General features: G+C 48.0%; 1 pseudogene; it reads left to right on the forward strand.

Moving 5' to 3' along the window:
* The window catches only part of LOC118376513 (signal-induced proliferation-associated 1-like protein 1), a 417,378-nt pseudogene extending 398,966 nt beyond the window's left edge, over window positions 1–18,412 (forward strand).
* Window positions 18,413–18,680: the final 268 nt, after the last annotated feature.

Here is an 18,680-nt window from a genome sequence, read left to right on the forward strand (position 1 = left end):
TCTCTGTTTTCTACTGCTCTCTTCATCTCTACAGTCCCTCTCTCTGTTTTCTACTGCTCTCTTCATCTCTACAGTCCCTCTCTCTGTTTTCTACTGCCTTCATCTCTACAGTCCCCCTCTCTGTTTTCTACTGCTCTCTTCATCTCTACAGTCCCTCTCTCTGTTTTCTACTGCTCTCTTCATCTCTACAGTCCATCTCTCTGTTTTCTACTGCTCTCTTCATCTCTACAGTCCATCTCTCTGTTTTCTACTGCTCTCTTCATCTCTACAGTCCCTCTCTCTGTTTTCTACTGCTCTCTTCATCTCTACAGTCCATCTCTCTGTTTTCTACTGCTCTCTTCATCTCTACAGTCCCTCTCTCTGTTTTCTACTGCTCTCTTCATCTCTACAGTCCCCCTCTCTGTTTTCTACTGCTCTCTTCATCTCTACAGTCCATCTCTCTGTTTTCTACTGCTCTCTTCATCTCTTCATCTCTACAGTCCCTCTCTCTGTTTTCTACTGCTCTCTTCATCTCTTCATCTCTACAGTCCCTCTCTCTGTTTTCTACTGCTCTCTTCATCTCTACAGTCCCCTCTCGGTTTTCTACTGCTCTCTTTATCTCTACAGTCCCTCTCTCTGTTTTCTACTGCTCTCTTCATCTCTACAGTCCCCCTCTCTGTTTTCTACTGCTCTCTTCATCTCTACAGTCCCTCTCTCTGTTTTCTACTGCTCTCTTCATCTCTTCAGTCCCTCTCTCTGTTTTCTACTGCTCTCTACAGTCCCTCTCTCTGTTTTCTATCTGCATGATCTCTTCTAATGTATCCCTTTGTTCTCTACTCTCTCTCTCGCTCTCTCACTTACAGCCATGTTTCCCCCTGGGTGCCATGCTCACTAATGGCCTGTCTATTTCTGTGTGGTTGTTGTTGCGTAACACCTGGCCAATTACTCTATAGCCTCATTTATTGACCACACACACACAGATATGTAGATATAGATACTTATATATATAGATATATAGATATATATAGATATATATAGATATATAGATATATATAGATATAGATATAGATATGTACAGTGGGGCAAAAAGTATTTAGTCAGCCACTAATTGTGCAAGTTCTTCCACTTAAAAGATGAGAGAGGCCTGTAATTTTCATCATAGGTACACTTCAACTATGACAGACAAAATGAGAAAACAAATCCAGAAAGTCACATTGTATGATTTTTATGAATTTATTTGCAAATTATGGTGGAAAATAAGTATTTGGTCACCTAACAAAAGTGTATCTCAATACTTTGTTATATACCCTTTGTTGGCAATGACAGAGGTCAAACGTTTTCTGCAAGTCTTGACAAGGTTTTCACACACTGTTGCTGGTATTTTGGCCCATTCCTCCATGCAGATCTCCTCTAGAGCAGTGATGTTTTGGGGCTGTTGCTGGGCAACACAGACTTTAAACTCCCTAGGGTTGAGATCTGGAGACTGGCTAAGCCACTCCAGGACCTTGAAATGCTTCTTACGAAGCCACTCCTTCGATTACCCGGGCGGTGTGTTTGGGATCATTGTCATGCTGAAAGACCCAACCATGTTTCATCTTCAATGCCCTTGCTGATGGAAGGAGGTTTTCACTCAAAATCTCACGATACAAGGCCCCATTCATTATTTCCTTTACACGGATCAGTCATCCTGATCCCTTTGCAGAAAAACAGCCCTAAAGCATGATGTTTCCACCCCCATGCTTCACAGTAGGTATGGTGTTCTTTGGATGCAACTCAGCATTCTTTGTCCTCCAAACACGACGAGTTGAGTTTTTACCAAAAAGTTATATTTTGGTTTCATCTGACCATATGACATTCTCCCAATCTTCTTCTGGATCATCCAAATGCTCTCTAGCAAACTTCAGACGGGCCTGGACATGTACTGGCTTAAGCAGGGGGACACGTCTGGCATTGCAGGATTTGAGTCCCTGGCGGCATAGTGTTACTGATGGTAGGCTTTGTTACTTTGGTCCCAGGTCTCTGCAGGTCATTCACTAGGTCTCCCCGTGTGGTTCTGGGATATTTGCTCACCGTTCTTGTGATCATTTTGACCCCACGGGGTGAGATCTTGCGTGGAGCCCCAGATCGAGGGAGATTATCAGTGGTCTTGTATGTCTTCCATTTCCTAATAATTGCTCCCACAGTTGACTTCTTCAAACCAAGCTGCTTACCTATTGCAGATTCAGTCTTCCCAGCCTGGTGCAGGTCTACAATTTAGTTTCTGGTGACCTTTGACAGCTCTTTGTTCTTGGCCATAGTGGAGTTTGGAGTGTGACTGTTTGAAGTTGTGGATGGGTGTCTTTTATACTGATAACAAGTTCAAACAGGTGCCATTAATACAGGTAACGAATGGAGGACAGAGGAGCCTCTTAAAGAAGAAGTTACAGGTCTGTGAGAGCCAGAAATCTTGCTTGTTTGTAGGTGACCAAATACTTATTTTCCACCATAATTTGCAAATAAATTCATTAAAATTCATTAAAAATCCTACAATGTGATTTTCTGGATTTTGTTTTTCATTTTGTCTGTCATAGTTTAAGTGTACCTATGTTGAAAATTACAGGTTTCTCTCACCTTTTTAAGTGGGAGAACTTGCACAATTGGTGGCTGACTAAATAATTTTTTGCCCCACTGTATATATACATATATATATATATATATCTCCACATAATTGTCCTCCTCGTGATGCCATCTATTTTGTGAAGTGAACCAGTCCCTCCTGCAGCAAAGCACCCCCACAACATGATGCTGCCACCCCTGTGCTTCACGGTTGGGATGGTGTTCTTCAGCTTGCAAGCCTCCCCTTTTTCCTCCAAACATAACGATGGTCATTATGGCCAAACAGTTCTATTTTTGTTTCATCAGACCAGAGGACATTTCTCAAAAAAGTACAATCTTTGTCCCCATGTGCAGTTGCAAATCGTAGTCTGGCTTTTTTTTTTTTATGGTGGTTTTTGAAGGTAGGCCTTGAAATACATCCACAGGTACACCTCATTTTCTGGAATTTTCCCAGCTGGTTAAAGGCACAGTCAACTTAGTGTATGTAAACTTCTGACACACTGGAATGTGATACAGTGAAGTAATCTGTCTGTAAACAATTGGAAAATGACTTGAAGTCATGCAAAAGTAGATGTCCCTAACCGACTTGCCAAACTATAGTTTATTAACAAGAAATTTGTGGTGGTTGAGAAACGGTTTTAATGTTTTAACGACTAAGTGTATGTATACTTCTGACTTCAACTGTATATAAGGCATGTCTAGATTATGTGATGGTCGTCACACACACTGCATCTTGATCTGACTGTAGAATAATGTAAACTAGATTATCAGTATATCTGGCTCTGAGGACCGTGTGCGAAAGTCATGGTCCTTAGTGTGTGTTCACACTAGTGTGTGTGTGTGTGTGTGTGTGTTTCCTGCACTGTTGCTAACCTCAAACTCGTGTGTGTGTGTGTGTGTGTGTGTGTGTGTGTGTGTGTGTGTGTGTGTGTGTGTGTGTGTGTGTGTGTGTGTGTGTTTTTAGATTCTCCTGTGTCTAAGTCTGGTCCTGGGTACTCCGGAGCACCACGCATCCAGAGACAGGAGCAGGTCATCCACCACTCCCCAAGAAGAGCTCCCAGGTCAGGCTTCACTCTGCGCCACACTCCCTGTCCTCACCCCGACCAGGGTGGAGGTCGAACTATACCTCTTAAGCCACCTGATGAAACATTTGGGTTGCATGTCAATAGTCCACAGTGACTTTCTCTCCATCTCCTCTCCTCATGTCCTCTCCTCATCTCCTCTCCTCATCTCCTCGCCTCACCTCCTCTCTCATCCTCATGTCCTCTCCTCATCTCCTCGCCTCACCTCCTCTCCTCATTTCCTCCATCTACTCCCCTCCTTCATCTGCTCTAAAGCACCTGAAGACATGTTCTCTTGTCCAGGTCTTCAGATCACTGCAGATGAAGGAGAGGAGATGAGGAGAGGAAATGAGGAGAGAGATGAGGATATCCCTGATCTGAAGACATTTCTCTTGTCAGACTCCTGTCTAACCCATCTCTCTCTCCCCCTCTCTCGCTCTCTCTGTCTTTCTCTCCCCCCCCTCTCTCTCTCTCTCTCTCCCCCCACAGCCTGAGGGGTCCTACTCCAGCAGTAACACCCTGTCCTTCGGCCTCCAGCGAGGAGCCACAGCGACACCGACAAGTGGTCCGACCTGGGGCCCAGACTGGGAGGGCCCCTGACCTCTGATTAGCGACCTGGGAGGGTTACCTCCATGGTGCTTCTGCCGACAGCGGGATGAACACCTCGTCTTACGGAGGAGGAGGGGGCCACCCACCCCCCACCACGGGAGCTCTAGTTCCCTCTTGGCTCCTGGGGGTAGAGAGGGAGGGATAGAGCTCCATCCCCTTGGCATAGCCCCACTGAGGGGGACAGGAGGGTGCTAGAGAGGTCCACGACAACCGTGGAGTCCCCACAACCCCAGTGGAGAGGGGGAGAGAGGAGAGGGACTGCTAGGACTCCTCCTACACACCTGTTGGTTAGAGATTGCAGCTTGTTCAGTCTGAGTGACGCAGGGTCCAGGTATGTAGTGTTTAAGACTTGAATACACACACGCATACAGCAGACACACACTCACCCTCAAACACATAACCTTTTGAAAAACTCCCGTCTTTTAACCATGATATTTGCTAGGTCCCTCCCTCCCGCTCTCTCTCTCTCTCTCTCTCTCTCTCTCTCTCTCTCTCTCTCTCTCTCTCTACACCCCTCTCTCTCTCTCTCTCTCTCTCTACACCCCCTCTCTCTCTCTCTCTCTCTACACCCCCTCTCTCTCTCTCTACACCCCCTCTCTCTCTCTACACCCCCTCTCTCTCTCTCTACACCCCTCTCTCTCTCTCTACACCCCCCCTCTCTCTCTCTCTCTCTCTCTCTCTCTACACCCCCTCTCTCTCTCTCTCTCTCTCTACACCCCCTCTCTCTCTCTCTCTCTACACCCCCCTCTCTCTCTCTCTACACCCCCTCTCTCTCTCTCTCTCCTCTCTCTCTCTCTCTACACCCCCTCTCTCTCTCTCTCTACACCCCTCTCTCTCTCTCTCTCTCTCTCTCTATCTCTCTCTATCTTCTCTCTCTCTCTCTCTCTCTCTCTCTCTCTCTCTCTCTCTCTCTCTCTCTCTCTCTCTCTCTCTCTCTCTCTCTCTCTGTCTCTCTGTCTCTCTCTGTCTCTGTCTCTCTCTGTCTCTGTCTCTGTCTCTGTCTCTCTCTGTCTCTCTCTGTCTCCAGAAGCACAATTTAATGGCCTTGATACTCGTAACAGAACTCACACAGTTAACAAAGCTCACAGAGATGCACGTTGATTAAAGCCTAGCTAGCTGATAGCACGATAACTGTGTACATTGACGTTAGGACTGTGAGGAGGATATGTAGCACACTGTAATCTCTACATGTCCACTGCAAAGATGTGTGTTTATCTCCGTGGTTATTAGCTCAAAGTCTAGATGATTTCATTGGCATGTTATATTATTTTGGCCCTCGATGGTCGCTAGTTAAATCCATACTCTCTCTCCCCCACCCCTCTCTCTCCCCGAAAACTCTCTCTCCCCTCGCCCCCTCTCTCTCCCCCATACTCTCTCTCTCTCCCCATACTCTCTCTCCCCACCCTCTCTCTCTCCCCCATACTCTCTCTCCCCACCCCTCTCTCTCCCCCACCCCCTCTCTCTCCCCCATACTCTCTCTCCCCTCCCTCTCTCTCCCCCATACTCTCTCTCTCCCCACCCTCTCTCTCTCCCCCATACTCTCTCTCCCCTCGCCCTCTCTCTCTCTCTCCCCATACTCTCTCTCTCTCCCCCATACTCTCTCTCTCTCTCCCCATACTCTCTCTCCCCCCACCCTCTCTCTCTCCCCCCCATACTCTCTCTCCCCCACCCCCTCTCTCTCCCCCACCTCCCTCTCTCTCCCCCACCCCCAGCTCCAGAGGCCATTCTGGCCACAGTTCCCCCGTGAAGATTCGTCTTCCTCTGCCACCTCCCCCTGCTCCCAGACGTCAGTCTCCCCCAGCCCCAAGACCTTCTACCCCCGTCAGGGAGCCACCTCCAAGTACCTCATCGGCTGGAGGAAGCCAGGATCCACCATCAACTCTGTCGACTTCGGGGACAACCGCAGGTAAGACCAGGAGGGACAGGTGTTCAACAACAGGTGTTGTGTGAACTCTCTGAATACTTGATCCACACCTTGTGGCCAAATGGGGGTATTACATTGCTTTGAACATCAAGTTGAGTTGAAATGTGATGAGGAACTCTGTACTAGATGAAAATCTATTAGATTTATTTTAAGGCTCACTGCCTGGTTTACTGCCTGGCTCACTGCCTGTTTTACTGCCTGGCTCACTGCCTGGTTTACTGCCTGGTTTACTGCCTGGTTTACTGCCTGGTTTACTGCCTGGTGTACTGCCTGGTTCACTGCCTGGTTTACTGCCTGGTTCACTGCCTGGCTCACTGCCTGGCTCACTGCCTGGTTTACTGCCTGGCTCACTGCCTGGTTTACTGCCTGGCTCACTGCCTGGCTCACTGCCTGGTTCACTGCCTGGTTTACTGCATGGCTGACTGCCTGGTTTACTGCCTGGTTTACTGGCTCACTGCCTGGTTTACTGCCTGGTTTACTGCCTGGTTCTACCTGGCTCACTGCCTGGTTTACAGCCTGGTTCACTGCCTGGTTCACTGCCTGGTTTACTGCCTGGTTTACTGCCTGGTTCACTGCCTGGTTTACTGCCTGGCTCACTGCCTGGTTTACTGACTGGCTTATTGCCTGGCTTACTGCCTGGTTCACTGCCTGGTTTACTGCCTGGTTTACTGCCTGGTTTACTGCCTGGTTTACTGGCTCACTGCCTGGTTTACTGCCTGGTTTACTGGCTCACTGCCTGGTTTACTGCCTGGTTTACTGCCTGGTTCACTGCCTGGTTTACTGCCTGGTTTACTGCCTGGTTTACTGCCTGGTTTACTGCCTGGTTTACTGCCTGGCTCACTGCCTGGTTTACTGCCTGGTTTACTGGCTCACTGCCTGGTTTACTGCCTGGTTTACTGCCTGGTTCACTGCCTGGTTTACTGCCTGGTTTACTGCATGGTTCACTGCCTGGTTCACTGCCTGGTTTACTGCCTGGTGTGTGTTACCAGGACAGTATTGAAGAAGCAGCATGTATTTACATTTTTAACACTGTTATCTGACCTCTAACCCCTCCATGTTGATGTATTACCAGGAAGTCCCCGGGGAAGGAGGAGGAGGAAGTGGAGGAGAGGGGGTGGAGGTCAGGGTGGGGTCGGTGTTCAGAGCAGACCTCATCACTCCCCCAGCCACACCTCACCCACGCTAAGACCAGTGCAGAGGATGATATGAAGCGACTGAGTCCAGACAGCCCCTCAAACACAGACGGCACAAGGCCAAGGACAAGGTACATGCAGGGTGGGTGGGGAAGATATAAAGAGACCAGACCCCCCTTCCTCCCAAGGACAAGGTACATGCAGGGTGGGTGGGGAAGATATGAAGAGACCAGACCCCCCCACACCCAATTTTTCAGTTTTTGATTTGTTAAAAAGTTTTAAATATCCAATAAATGTCGTTCCACTTCATGATTGTGTCCCACTTGTTGTTGATTCTTCACAAAAAATACAGTTTATATTTTTATGTTTGAAGCCTGAAATGTGGCAAAAGGTCGCAAAGTTCAAGGGGCCGAATACTTTCGCAAGGCACTATATATATATACACACACACTATATATACACACACTATACACATAATATATATACACACTATATATATATATATATATATATATATATATATATATATATATATATATATACATATATATATATAAACACACACACATAGTATATATATAGTATGTGTTTATTATTACAAGACATTTTATATGTGGGCAATGAGATCATGCAGTGTACAGACAGCAGACCAGGGACTTTGCAAATGTTAGAATTTAAATCCTTCTGCTAGTGTGTTTTTCATTAAATTGACTTGTAATCACAGGGACTCACCAGTCTGACTCTCTTCCCTCCCCTCCCTCCAGTCCTCCTCAGGCCAGCCCCCTACCCGTCGATCACCCACCGGACCCTGTCTGATGAGAGCATCTACATCCAGCGTGTCCCCTCTCTGAGGCTTGGGGACCTAGAACCAGACCCCAGCCTGGCTAGGTGATGTGCTGTTCAGCTGCTCCACGTTGCCACGTTTCCACCACCCGCGGAGTGCCTCTCAGACGACCTTCGTACAAACTGGGGATCAAACTCCACGGTGAGACTGTTACATTTACATTTAAGTCATTTAGCAGACGCTCTTATCCAGAGCGACTTACAAATTGGCATTCACCTTATGACATCCAGTAGAATAGTCACTGCCAATAGTGCATCTAAATCTTAAAGGGGGTGAGAAGGATTACTTATCCTATCCTAGGTATTCTTAAAGAGGTGGGGTTTCAGGTGTCTCCGGAAGGTGGTGATTGACTCCGCTGTCCTGGCGTCGTGAGGGAGTTTGTTCCACCATTGGGGGGCCAGAGCAGCGAACAGTTTTGACTGGGCTGAGCGGGAACTGTACTTCCTCAGTGGTAGGAGGCGAGCAGGCCAGGAGGTGGATGAACGCAGTGCCCTTGTTTGGGTGTAGGGCCTGATCAGAGCCTGAGGTACTGAGGTGTCGTTCCTCCACAGCTCCGCAGGCAAGCACCATGGTCTTGTAGCAGATGCGAGCTTCAACTGGAAGCCAGTGGAGAGAGCGGAGGAGCGGGGTGACGTGAGAGAACTTGGGAAGGTTGAACACCAGACGGGCCAGTTACCTTGAACCCTGCTCACAAACCCTTTTGATTCCTGACTATTGAGTAACACACCTGACGATCACATACAGTTGAAGTCGGAAGTTTACATACACTTAGGTTGGAGTCATTAAAAATCGTTTTTCAACCTCTCCACAAATTTCTTGTTAACAAACTATAGTTTTGGCAAGTCAGTTAGACATCTACTTTGTGCATGACATCAAGTCATTTTTCCAACAATTGTTTACAGACAGATTACTTCACTTATAATTCACTGTATCACAATTCCAGTGGGTCAGAAGTTTACATACACTAAGTTGACTGTGCCTTTAAACAGCTTGGAAAATTCCAGAAAATGAGGTGTACCTGTGGATGTATTTCAAGGCCTACCATCAAACTCAGTGCCTCTTTGCTTGACATCATGGGAAAATCAAACTAAATCAGCCAAGACTTAAGAAAAATATTGTAGACCTATACAAGTCTGATTCATCCTTGGGAGCAATTTCCAAACGCCTGAAGGTACCACATTCATCTGTACAAACAATAGTATGCAAGTATAAACACAGTGAGACCACGCAGCCGTCATACCGCTTAGAAGGAGACGCGTTTCTGTCTCCTAGAGATGAAATGTACTTTGGTGCTAAAAGTGCAAATCAATCCCAGAACAACAGCAAGGACCCTGTGAAGATGCTGGAGGAAACAGGTACAAAAGTATCTATATCCACAGTAAAACGAGTCCTATATCAACATAACCTGAAAGGCCACTCAGCAAGGAGGAAACCACTGCTCTAAAACCGCCATAAAAAGCCAGACTACGGTTCGCAACTGCACATGGGGACAAAGATTGTACTTTTGAGAAATGTCCTGGTCTGATGAAACAAAAATAGAACTGTTTGACCATAATGACCATTGTTTAAAAAAGGGGAAGGCTTGCAAGCCGAAGAACACCATCCCAACCATGAAGCACGGGGTGGCAGCATCATGTTTTGGGGTGCTTTGCTGCAGGAGTGCCTGGTGCACTTCACAAAATAGATGGCTTCATGAGGGAGGAAAATTATGTGGATATATTTAAGCAACATCTCAAGACATCAGATAAAGCTTTTCCGCAAATGGGTCTTCCAAATGGACAATGACCCCAAGCAAACCTCCAAAGTTGTGGCTTAAGGACAACAATGTCAAGGTATTGGAGTGGCCATCGCAAAGCCCTGACCTCAATCACATAGACATTTAGTGGGCAGAACTGAAGAAGCGTGTGCGAGCAAGGAGGCCTACAAACCTGACTCAATTTCATCAGCTCTGTCAGAGGAATGGGCCAAAATTCACCCAACTTATTGTGGGAAGCTTGTGGAAGCTTACCCAAAACGTTTGACCCAAGTTAAAGAGTTTAAAGAGAGGACACAGAGAGTTGAAATTGAGTGTATGTAAACTTCTGACCCACTGGGAATGTGATGAAAGAAGAAAGCTGAAATAAATGAATCTCTACTATTATTCTGACATTTCACATTCTAAACATAAACTGGTGATCCCAACTGACCTAAAACAGGGAATTTTTACTAGGATTAAAATGTCAGGAATTGTGAAAAACTGACTTTAAATGTATTTGGCTAAGGTGTATTTAAACTTCCGACTTCAACCGTAGAATATATTAACATGGTCATTGGTTTCTAAAATACAACTGTGGACAGTGGACTACTTGGAATGACATGAAGCTTCGATGGAGGGCTTTGTGATCACGGTGTTTCCTGTGATGCTCGTTGGAGCTGCAGCTGTGTATCTGCTGCCCTCTGCTGGTAGAAAAGCTCATGTTGTTGTACAAATATAAAATAGCAACCTGTTAGCCTCTTTTTTTCTGAAAATGAAAATGAAAATGAAATCTAAGGGACTAGTGTGCATGGTTTGAACAACATTGTCACTAAGTTTGTCTTCTCATGGTTAGTAATGTCTCCGGCTCTAACCTGTCCCCCCCTCCCCCTGTGCTGTTTCTCCAGGTGACCTGTCTGCATCTGACACGTCATTGGCTGAGATGGTTGAGCGTCAGCGCCACCCTCCCCCAGGAGCTGATGCCCTCCCCCTCTGAGAGCAGGGACAGCCCCCCTGGACTGGACCCACCTGGTGGATGTGGCCAGCACCTTTGAGAGTAATTATAGTAATGTCTAGATTTAAATGGCTTCCTTTGAAACATTGGAAGCTATAACTGATTGTGGCTTGACCTTTAACCCAATTTAACCTCCTTATAATATATACATAATCTGTTCTCTCTCTCTCTCTCTCTCTCTCTCTCTCTCTCTCTCTCTCTCTCTCTCTTCTCTCTCTCTCTCTGTGTTCTCTCTCTCTCTGTGTTCTCTCTCTGTGTCCTCTCTCTCTCTGTGTCCTCCTCTGTGTCCTCTCTGTAGTCCTCTCTCTCTGTGTCCTCTCTCTCTCTGTGTCCTCCTCTGTGTGTCCTCCTCTCTGTGTGTCCTCTCTCTCTGTGTCCTCCTCTCTCTGTGTCCTCCCTCTCTCTCTGTGTGTCCTCTCTCTCTCTGTGTCCTCTCTCTCTCTCTGTCCTCTCTCTCTCTCTCTCTCTCTCTCTCTCTCTGTGTCCTCTCTCTCTCTCTGGTCCTCTCTCTCTCTCTCCTCTCTCTCCGTGGTCCTCTCTCTCTCTCTCTCCTCTCTCTCCCTCTCTCCTCTCTCTCTCTCTCTCCCCTCTCTCTCTCTGTCCTCTCTCTCTGTTCCTCTCTCTCTCTGTGTCTCCTCTCTCTCTCTCTCTCTGTCTCCTCTCTCTGTGTCCTTCCTCTCTCCTCTCTGTGTCCTCTCTCTCTCTGTGTCCTCTCTCTCTCTTCTCTCTCTCTGTGTGTCCTCTCTCCTCTCTCTCTGTGTCCTCTCTCCCTCTCTCTGTGTGTCCTCTCTCTCTCTCTCCTTCTCTCTCTCTCTCTCTCTCTCTCTCTCCTCTCCTCTCTCTCTCTCTCTCCTCTTTCTAGGGCGATCCATCTTCTCTGCCTTCATCTCTCTCTCTCTCTCTCTCTCTCTCTCTCTCTCTTTTCTGTGCCATCTCTCTCTCTCTCTCTCTCTCTCTCTCTCTCTCTCTCTCTCCTCTTCTCTCCTCATTCTCTCTCTCTTTCTGTGCTCTCTCTCTCTCTCTCTCTCTCTCTCTCTTCTGTGCCGTCTCTCTCTCTCTGTCCTCTCTCTCTGTCCTCTCTGTGTCCTCTCTCTCTCTCTGTGTCTTCTCTCTCTCTTCTGTGTCCTCTCCTTTCTTCCTCCGTCCAGTCCAGAGAGGGTTTGTGTTCAGTGATTCTAACCCCAGAGGTAGTGGAGCACCAGTCACAGCCCAGCCTGGAGATACAGCTCCTCAAGACCCTCATCCAGGTAACAGCCCAGCCTGATGGAGCTCTGATACCCAGGTAACCCACACCTGATCAAGACCCTCATCCAGGTAACCCACACCTGATACAGCCTGGCCCTCATCCAGGTAACCCACACCTGATACAGCCTGCCCCTCATCCAGGTAACCCACACCTGATACAGCCTGGCCCTCATCCAGGTAACCCACACCAGGTGGCCCACACCAGGTAACCCACACCTGATACAGCCTGGCCTCTTACCCAGGTAACCCACACCTGATACAGCCTGGCCCTCACCCAGGTAACCCACACCTGATACAGCCTGGCCCTCACCCAGGTAACCCACACCTGATACAGCCTGGCCCTCACCCAGGTAACCCACACCTGATACAGCCTGGCCCTCACCCAGGTAACCCACACCTGATACAGCCTGGCCCTCATCCAGGTAACCCACACCTGATACAGCCTGGCCCTCACCCAGGTAACCCACACCTGATACAGCCTGGCCCTCATCCAGGTAACCCACACCTGATACAGCCTGGCCCTCATCCAGGTAACCCACACCTGATACAGCCTGACCCTCATCCAGGTAACCCACACCTGATACAGCCTGGCCCTCATCCAGGTAACCCACACCTGACAGCCTGACCCTCATCCAGGTAACCCACACTGATACAGCCTGGCCCTCATCCAGGTAACCCACACCTGATACAGCCTGACCCTCACCCAGGTAACCCACACCTGATACAGCCTAGGTAACCCACACTAGGTAACCCACACTAGGTAACCCACACTAGGTAACCCACACTAGGTAACCCACACAGGTTACCACACTAGGTAACCCACACTAGGTAACCCACACTAGGTAACCCACACAGGTAACCCACACAGGTAACCCACACTTCCGCCCCATTCATGTTGGCAGCAGTATTCTGTTAAATTATTTACATTTACATTTACATTTAAGTCATTTAGCAGACGCCTTATCCAGAGCGACTTACAAATTGGTGCATTCACCTTATGACATCCAGTGGAACAGCCACTTTACAATAGTGCATCTAAATCTTTTTAGGGGGTGAGAAGGATTACTTATCCTATCCTAGGTATTCCTTGAAGAGGTGGGGTTTCAGGTGTCTCCGAAGGTGGTGATTGACTCCGCTGTCCTGGCGTCGTGAGGGGGAGTTTGTTCCACCATTGGGGGCCAGAGCAGCGAACAGTTTTGACTGTTCTAAACATTTTAATCCTGTTTGTCAGAGACTGCAAGTATTTGATATATATATTATATTATATTGAAATAGTTTCTGAAGGCTTGAAGATACGGTGTGTGTTCCCATCCTGACTACTCAATTATTACTAGATGATGCCAGATCTCCCATCCTGACTACTCAATTATTACTAGATGATGCCAGATCTCCCATCCTGACTACTCAGTTATTACTAGATGATGCCAGATCTCCCATCCTGACTACTCATAGTTATTACTAGATGATGCCAGATCTCCCATCCTGACTACTCAATTATTACTAGATGATGCCAGATCTCCCATCCTGACTACTCAGTTATTACTAAATGATGCCAGATCTCCCATCCTGACTACTCAGTTATTACTAGATGATGCCAGATCTCCCATCCTGACTACTCATAGTTATTACTAGATGATGCCAGATCTCCCATCCTGACTACTCAGTTATTACTAGATGATGCCAGATCTCCCATCCTGACTACTCATAGTTATTACTAGATGATGCCAGATCTCCCATCCTGACTACTCAATTATTACTAGATGATGCCAGATCTCCCATCCTGACTACTCATAGTTATTACTAGATGATGCCAGATCTCCCATCCTGACTACTCAGTTATTACTAGATGATGCCAGATCTCCCATCCTGACTACTCATAGTTATTACTAGATGATGCCAGATCTCCCATCCTGACTACTCAGTTATTACTAGATGATGCCAGATCTCCCATCCTGACTACTCATAGTTATTACTAGATGATGCCAGATCTCCCATCCTGACTACTCATAGTTATTACTAGATGATGCCAGATCTCCCATCCTGACTACTCAGTTATTACTAGATGATGATGCCAGATCTCCCATCCTGACTACTCAGTTATTACTAGATGATGCCAGATCTCCCATCCTGACTACTCAGTTATTACTAGATGATGCCAGATCTCCCATCCTGACTACTCAGTTATTACTAGATGATGCCAGATCTCCCATCCTGACTACTCAGTTATTACTAGATGATGCCAGAGATGATGCCAGTTATTACTAAATCAAATCAAATCAAAATTTATATAGCCAATTCGTACATCAGCTGATATCTCAAAGTGCTGTACAGAAACCCAGCCAAAAACCCTCCAGCAAACAATGCAGGTGTAAGTTATTACGGTGGATGTGAAAACTCCCTAGAAAGGCCAAAACCTAGGAAGAAACCTCAGATTACTATATGTGGGGTTTTAACCCAGATCTCCGATCCTGACTACTCATAGTGATGGATGCCAGATGTCCCATCCTGACTACTCAGAGATTATAACAGAACATTACCAAGATGTTCAAATGTTCATAAATTACCAGCATGGTCGAGTTAATAAGGCAGAATGCCAGATGAAACTGAGCAGCAGCACAGTCAGGTGGACTGGGATGCCAGATCTCCCATCATGTCAGGTAGTCAGTTAACTGGAGATGTGGCCAGGTTTTAGATGATGGACCAGATCTCCCATCCTGAGGTAGTCATAGTTATTACTAGAGGCCAGTTAAACTCATAGGGATGCCAGATCTCCCATCCTGACACTCAGTTATTACTGTCAGATGTGTCCTGGGGATGATCCAGATCTCCCATCCTGACTAGAGTAGTTATTAGAGAAGGAGAGAATTAGATGATGCCAGATCTCCCATTCTGACAGGATTACTAGATAGATGGAGAAGTACTCCAGATATAACAAACTGACCCTAGCCCCCCGACAGAAACTACTGCAGCATAAATACTGAGGCTGAGACACTAAATGTGTTTTAGATGATGCCAGATCTCCCATCCTGACTACTCATAGTTATTACTAGATGTGTTATAGATGATGCCAGATCTCCCATCCTGACTACTCATAGTTATTACTATATGTGTTATAGATGATGCCAGATCTCCCATCCTGACTACTCAGTTATTACTATATGTGTTTTAGATGATGCCAGATCTCCCATCCTGACTACTCAGTTATTACTATATGTGTTTTAGATGATGCCAGATCTCCCATCCTGACTACTCTAGTTACTACTAGATGTGTTATGGGATGCCAGATCTCCCATCCTGACTACTCAGTTATTACTAGATGTGTTTTAGATGATGCCAGATCTCCCATCCTGACTACTCATAGTTATTACTAGATGTGTTTTAGATGATGCCAGATCTCCCATCCTGACTACTCATAGTTATTACTAGATGTGTTTTAGAGGATGCCAGATCTCCCATCCTGACTACTCAGTTATTACTAGGATGTGTTTTAGAGGATGCCAGATCTCCATCCTGACTACTCAGTTATTACTAGATGTGTTTTAGAGGATGCCAGATGTCATGTGGTCGGATGTGTGTTTGTCACTCTTCCCCCAGTGAGGGTCCTGCAGGTTTGGAGAGGAAGTTGACCAAGCTGGAAGCCATGGTTAGGATGCTGCAGGATGACCTGAAGAAGGTAACACACACACACACACACACACACACACACACACACACACACACACACACACACACACACACACACAACACACACAACATAGCTCTCCTCTCTCTGTCCGTCGTTTCAGCAAATTGATGGGAAAAATGGTCGTCAATAACCACACGAGTCAATACATGCACTTTAACTCAGAAACGAACCATGAAGAAAAGGTTTAAACTAATGGACTACTCTGGATGAACAGATCGGTGTGTGTACGTACTGGCTCTCACAAAAATACACACGCACGTACACACTCAAACTTCTGTACTTTCTGAAACTTTAGCTGTGTCCGATCTCTACGTTTGTCAAAAGCTGCCTACTGTTTTCTCATTTGGAACAAACTTGGTAACACAGTTTTCTGTCCTTTTAGTTAGTGAATCAGCAGTTTGTGTCATTCCCGGAGGTTTAGATACAATCTGTTATACAATGTTGCTAAACTCTAACTCCTCTCTCTCCCTCCCCTCTCTCTCCCTCTATCCCTCCTCCCTCTCCAATCCCTCCCACCCTCCTCTCCCCTCCCTCCTCTCTCTCTCCTTCTCCCTCTTCCTCTCTATCCCTCTCCTCCTCTTTCTCCCTCCATCCTCTCTCTCTCCGCCTCCCTCCTCTCTCCCCTCCCTCTATCCCTCCTCCCTCTCCAATCCCTCTCACCCTCCTTCCCCCTCCTCTCTCACCCTCCTTCTCCCTCTTCCTCTCTCTATCCCTCCCATTATCTCTCCTTTCCTCCCTCCCTCCTTTCCTTCCCTCCTCCTTCTCCTTTCCTTCCCTGTCTCCTTCTCCCTTTCCTTCCTTCTCTCTCTCTTCCCTCTCCTTTCCTTCCTTCTCTCCTCTTCCCTCTCCTTTCCTTTCCTTCCCTCCCCTCCTTCCCTCCCTCCTCCCTCTCTTCTCCTCCCTCTCCTTTCCTTCCCTCCCTCCTCCTCCCTCTCCTTTCCTTCCCTCTCTCCTCTTCCCTCTCCTTTCCTTCCCTCCCTCCTCCTTTCCTTCCTTCCCTCCCTCTCCATCCTTCCCTCCCTCCTCCTCCCCTTCCTTTCCATCCTTCCCTCCCTCCTCCTCCCTCTCCTTTCCTTCCCTCCCTCCTCCTCCCTCTCCTCTCGTTCCCTCTCTCCTCTTCCCTCTCCTTTCCTTCCCTACCTCCTCCTTTCCATCCTTCCCTCCCTCCTCCCTCTCCTTTCCATCCTTCCCTCCCTCCTCCTCCCTCTCCTTTCCATCCTTCCCTCCTCCTCCTCCACCCTCTCCTTTCCTTCCCTCCCTCCACCTTTCCATCCATCCTTCCCTCCCTCCTCCTCCCTCCCCTCCTTTCCATCCTTCCCTCCCTCCTCCTCCCTCTCCTTTCCATCCTCCCTCCCTCCTCCTCCCTCTCCTTTCCTTCCCTCCTCCTCATCCATTCCTTCCTCCTCCTCCTCCCTTTCCTTCCCTCCTCCTCCTTTCCCCTTCCCTTCCTCCCCCTCCTCCTCCCTCCTTCCTTCCTTCCTTCCTCCTCCTCCTTTCCTTCCTTCCCTCCCTCCTCCTCCCTTCCCTTCCTTCCTTCCTCCTCCTCCTTTCCTTCCTTCCCTCCCTCCTCCTCCCTCTCCTTTCCATCCTTCCCTCCCACCTCCTCCTCACCTTTCCATCCTTCCCTCCCTCCTCCTCCCTCTCCTTTCCTTCCCTCCCTCCTCCTCCCTCTCCTTTCCTTCCCTCCCTCCTCCTCCCTCTCCTTTCCTTCCCTCCCTCCTACTCCCTCTCCTTTCCTTCCCTCCCTCCTCCTCCCTTTCCTTCCTTCCCTCCCTCCTCCTCCCCTTTCCTTCCTTCCTTCCCTCCCTCCTCCTCCCTTTCCTTCCTTCCCTCCCTCCTCCTCCTTTCCTTCCTTCCCTCCCTCCTCCTCCCTCTCCCTTCCCTCCCTCCCCTCCCTCCTTTCCTTCCCTCCCTCCTCCCTTCCTTCCTTCCTTCCTTCCTTCCTTCCTTCCTTCCTTCCTTCCTTCCTTCCTTCCCTCCCCTCCCTCCCTCCCTCTCCCTCCTCCTTTCCTTCCTTCCTTCCTTCCTTCCCTCCCTTTCGTTCCTCCCTCCTCCTTTCCTTCCTTCCTTCCATCCCTTTCCTCCTCCTCCTTTCCTTCCTTCCCTCCCTCCCTCCTTTCCTTTCCTTCCTTCCCTTCCTCCTCCTTTCCTTCCTTCCCTTTTCCCTTTCCTTCCCTCCCTCCTCCTTTCCTTCTTTCCCTCCCTCCTCCTTCCCTCCCTACTCCTTTCCTTCCTTCCCTCCCTTTCCTTCCCTCTCCTTCCCTCCCTCCTCCTCCCTCTCCTCCCTCCTCCTCCCTCTCCTTCCCTCCCTCCTCCTCCCTCTCCTTCCCTCCCTCTCCTTTCCTTCCCTCCCTCTCCTTCCCTCCCTCCTCCTCCCTTTCCTTCCCTCCCTGTAGGAGCGTGAGGAGAAGCAGCGTCTCCATCTACAGATCAAGATGCTATGGGAAGATAACCAGCGGCTGCAGGAGGAGTCCCAGAGCTCTGCTGCCAAACTCAAGAAGTTCACAGAGTGGGTTTTCAACACCATCGACATGAACTGAGACAGAAGAGAGAGAGACAGAAGAGAGAGAGACAGAAGAGAGAGACAGAAGAGAGAGACAGAAGAAGAGACAGAAGAGAGAGACAGAGAGAGAGACAAAAGAGAGACAAAGAGAGACAGAAGAGACAGAAGAGAGACAGAAGAGAGAGACAGAAGAGAGAGAGACAGAGACAGAGAGAGAGAGACAGAAGAGAGAGAGAGACAGAAGAGAGAGAGAGAGAGAAGACAGAAGAGAGAGAGACAAGAGAGAGAGACAGAAGAGAGGAGACACAGAAGAGAGAGACACAGAAGAGAGAGAGAGCGAGACACAGAAGAGAGA

This window comes from Oncorhynchus keta, chromosome 19 (genome assembly GCF_023373465.1).
Source record: "Oncorhynchus keta strain PuntledgeMale-10-30-2019 chromosome 19, Oket_V2, whole genome shotgun sequence".
Taxonomy (NCBI): domain Eukaryota; kingdom Metazoa; phylum Chordata; class Actinopteri; order Salmoniformes; family Salmonidae; genus Oncorhynchus; species Oncorhynchus keta.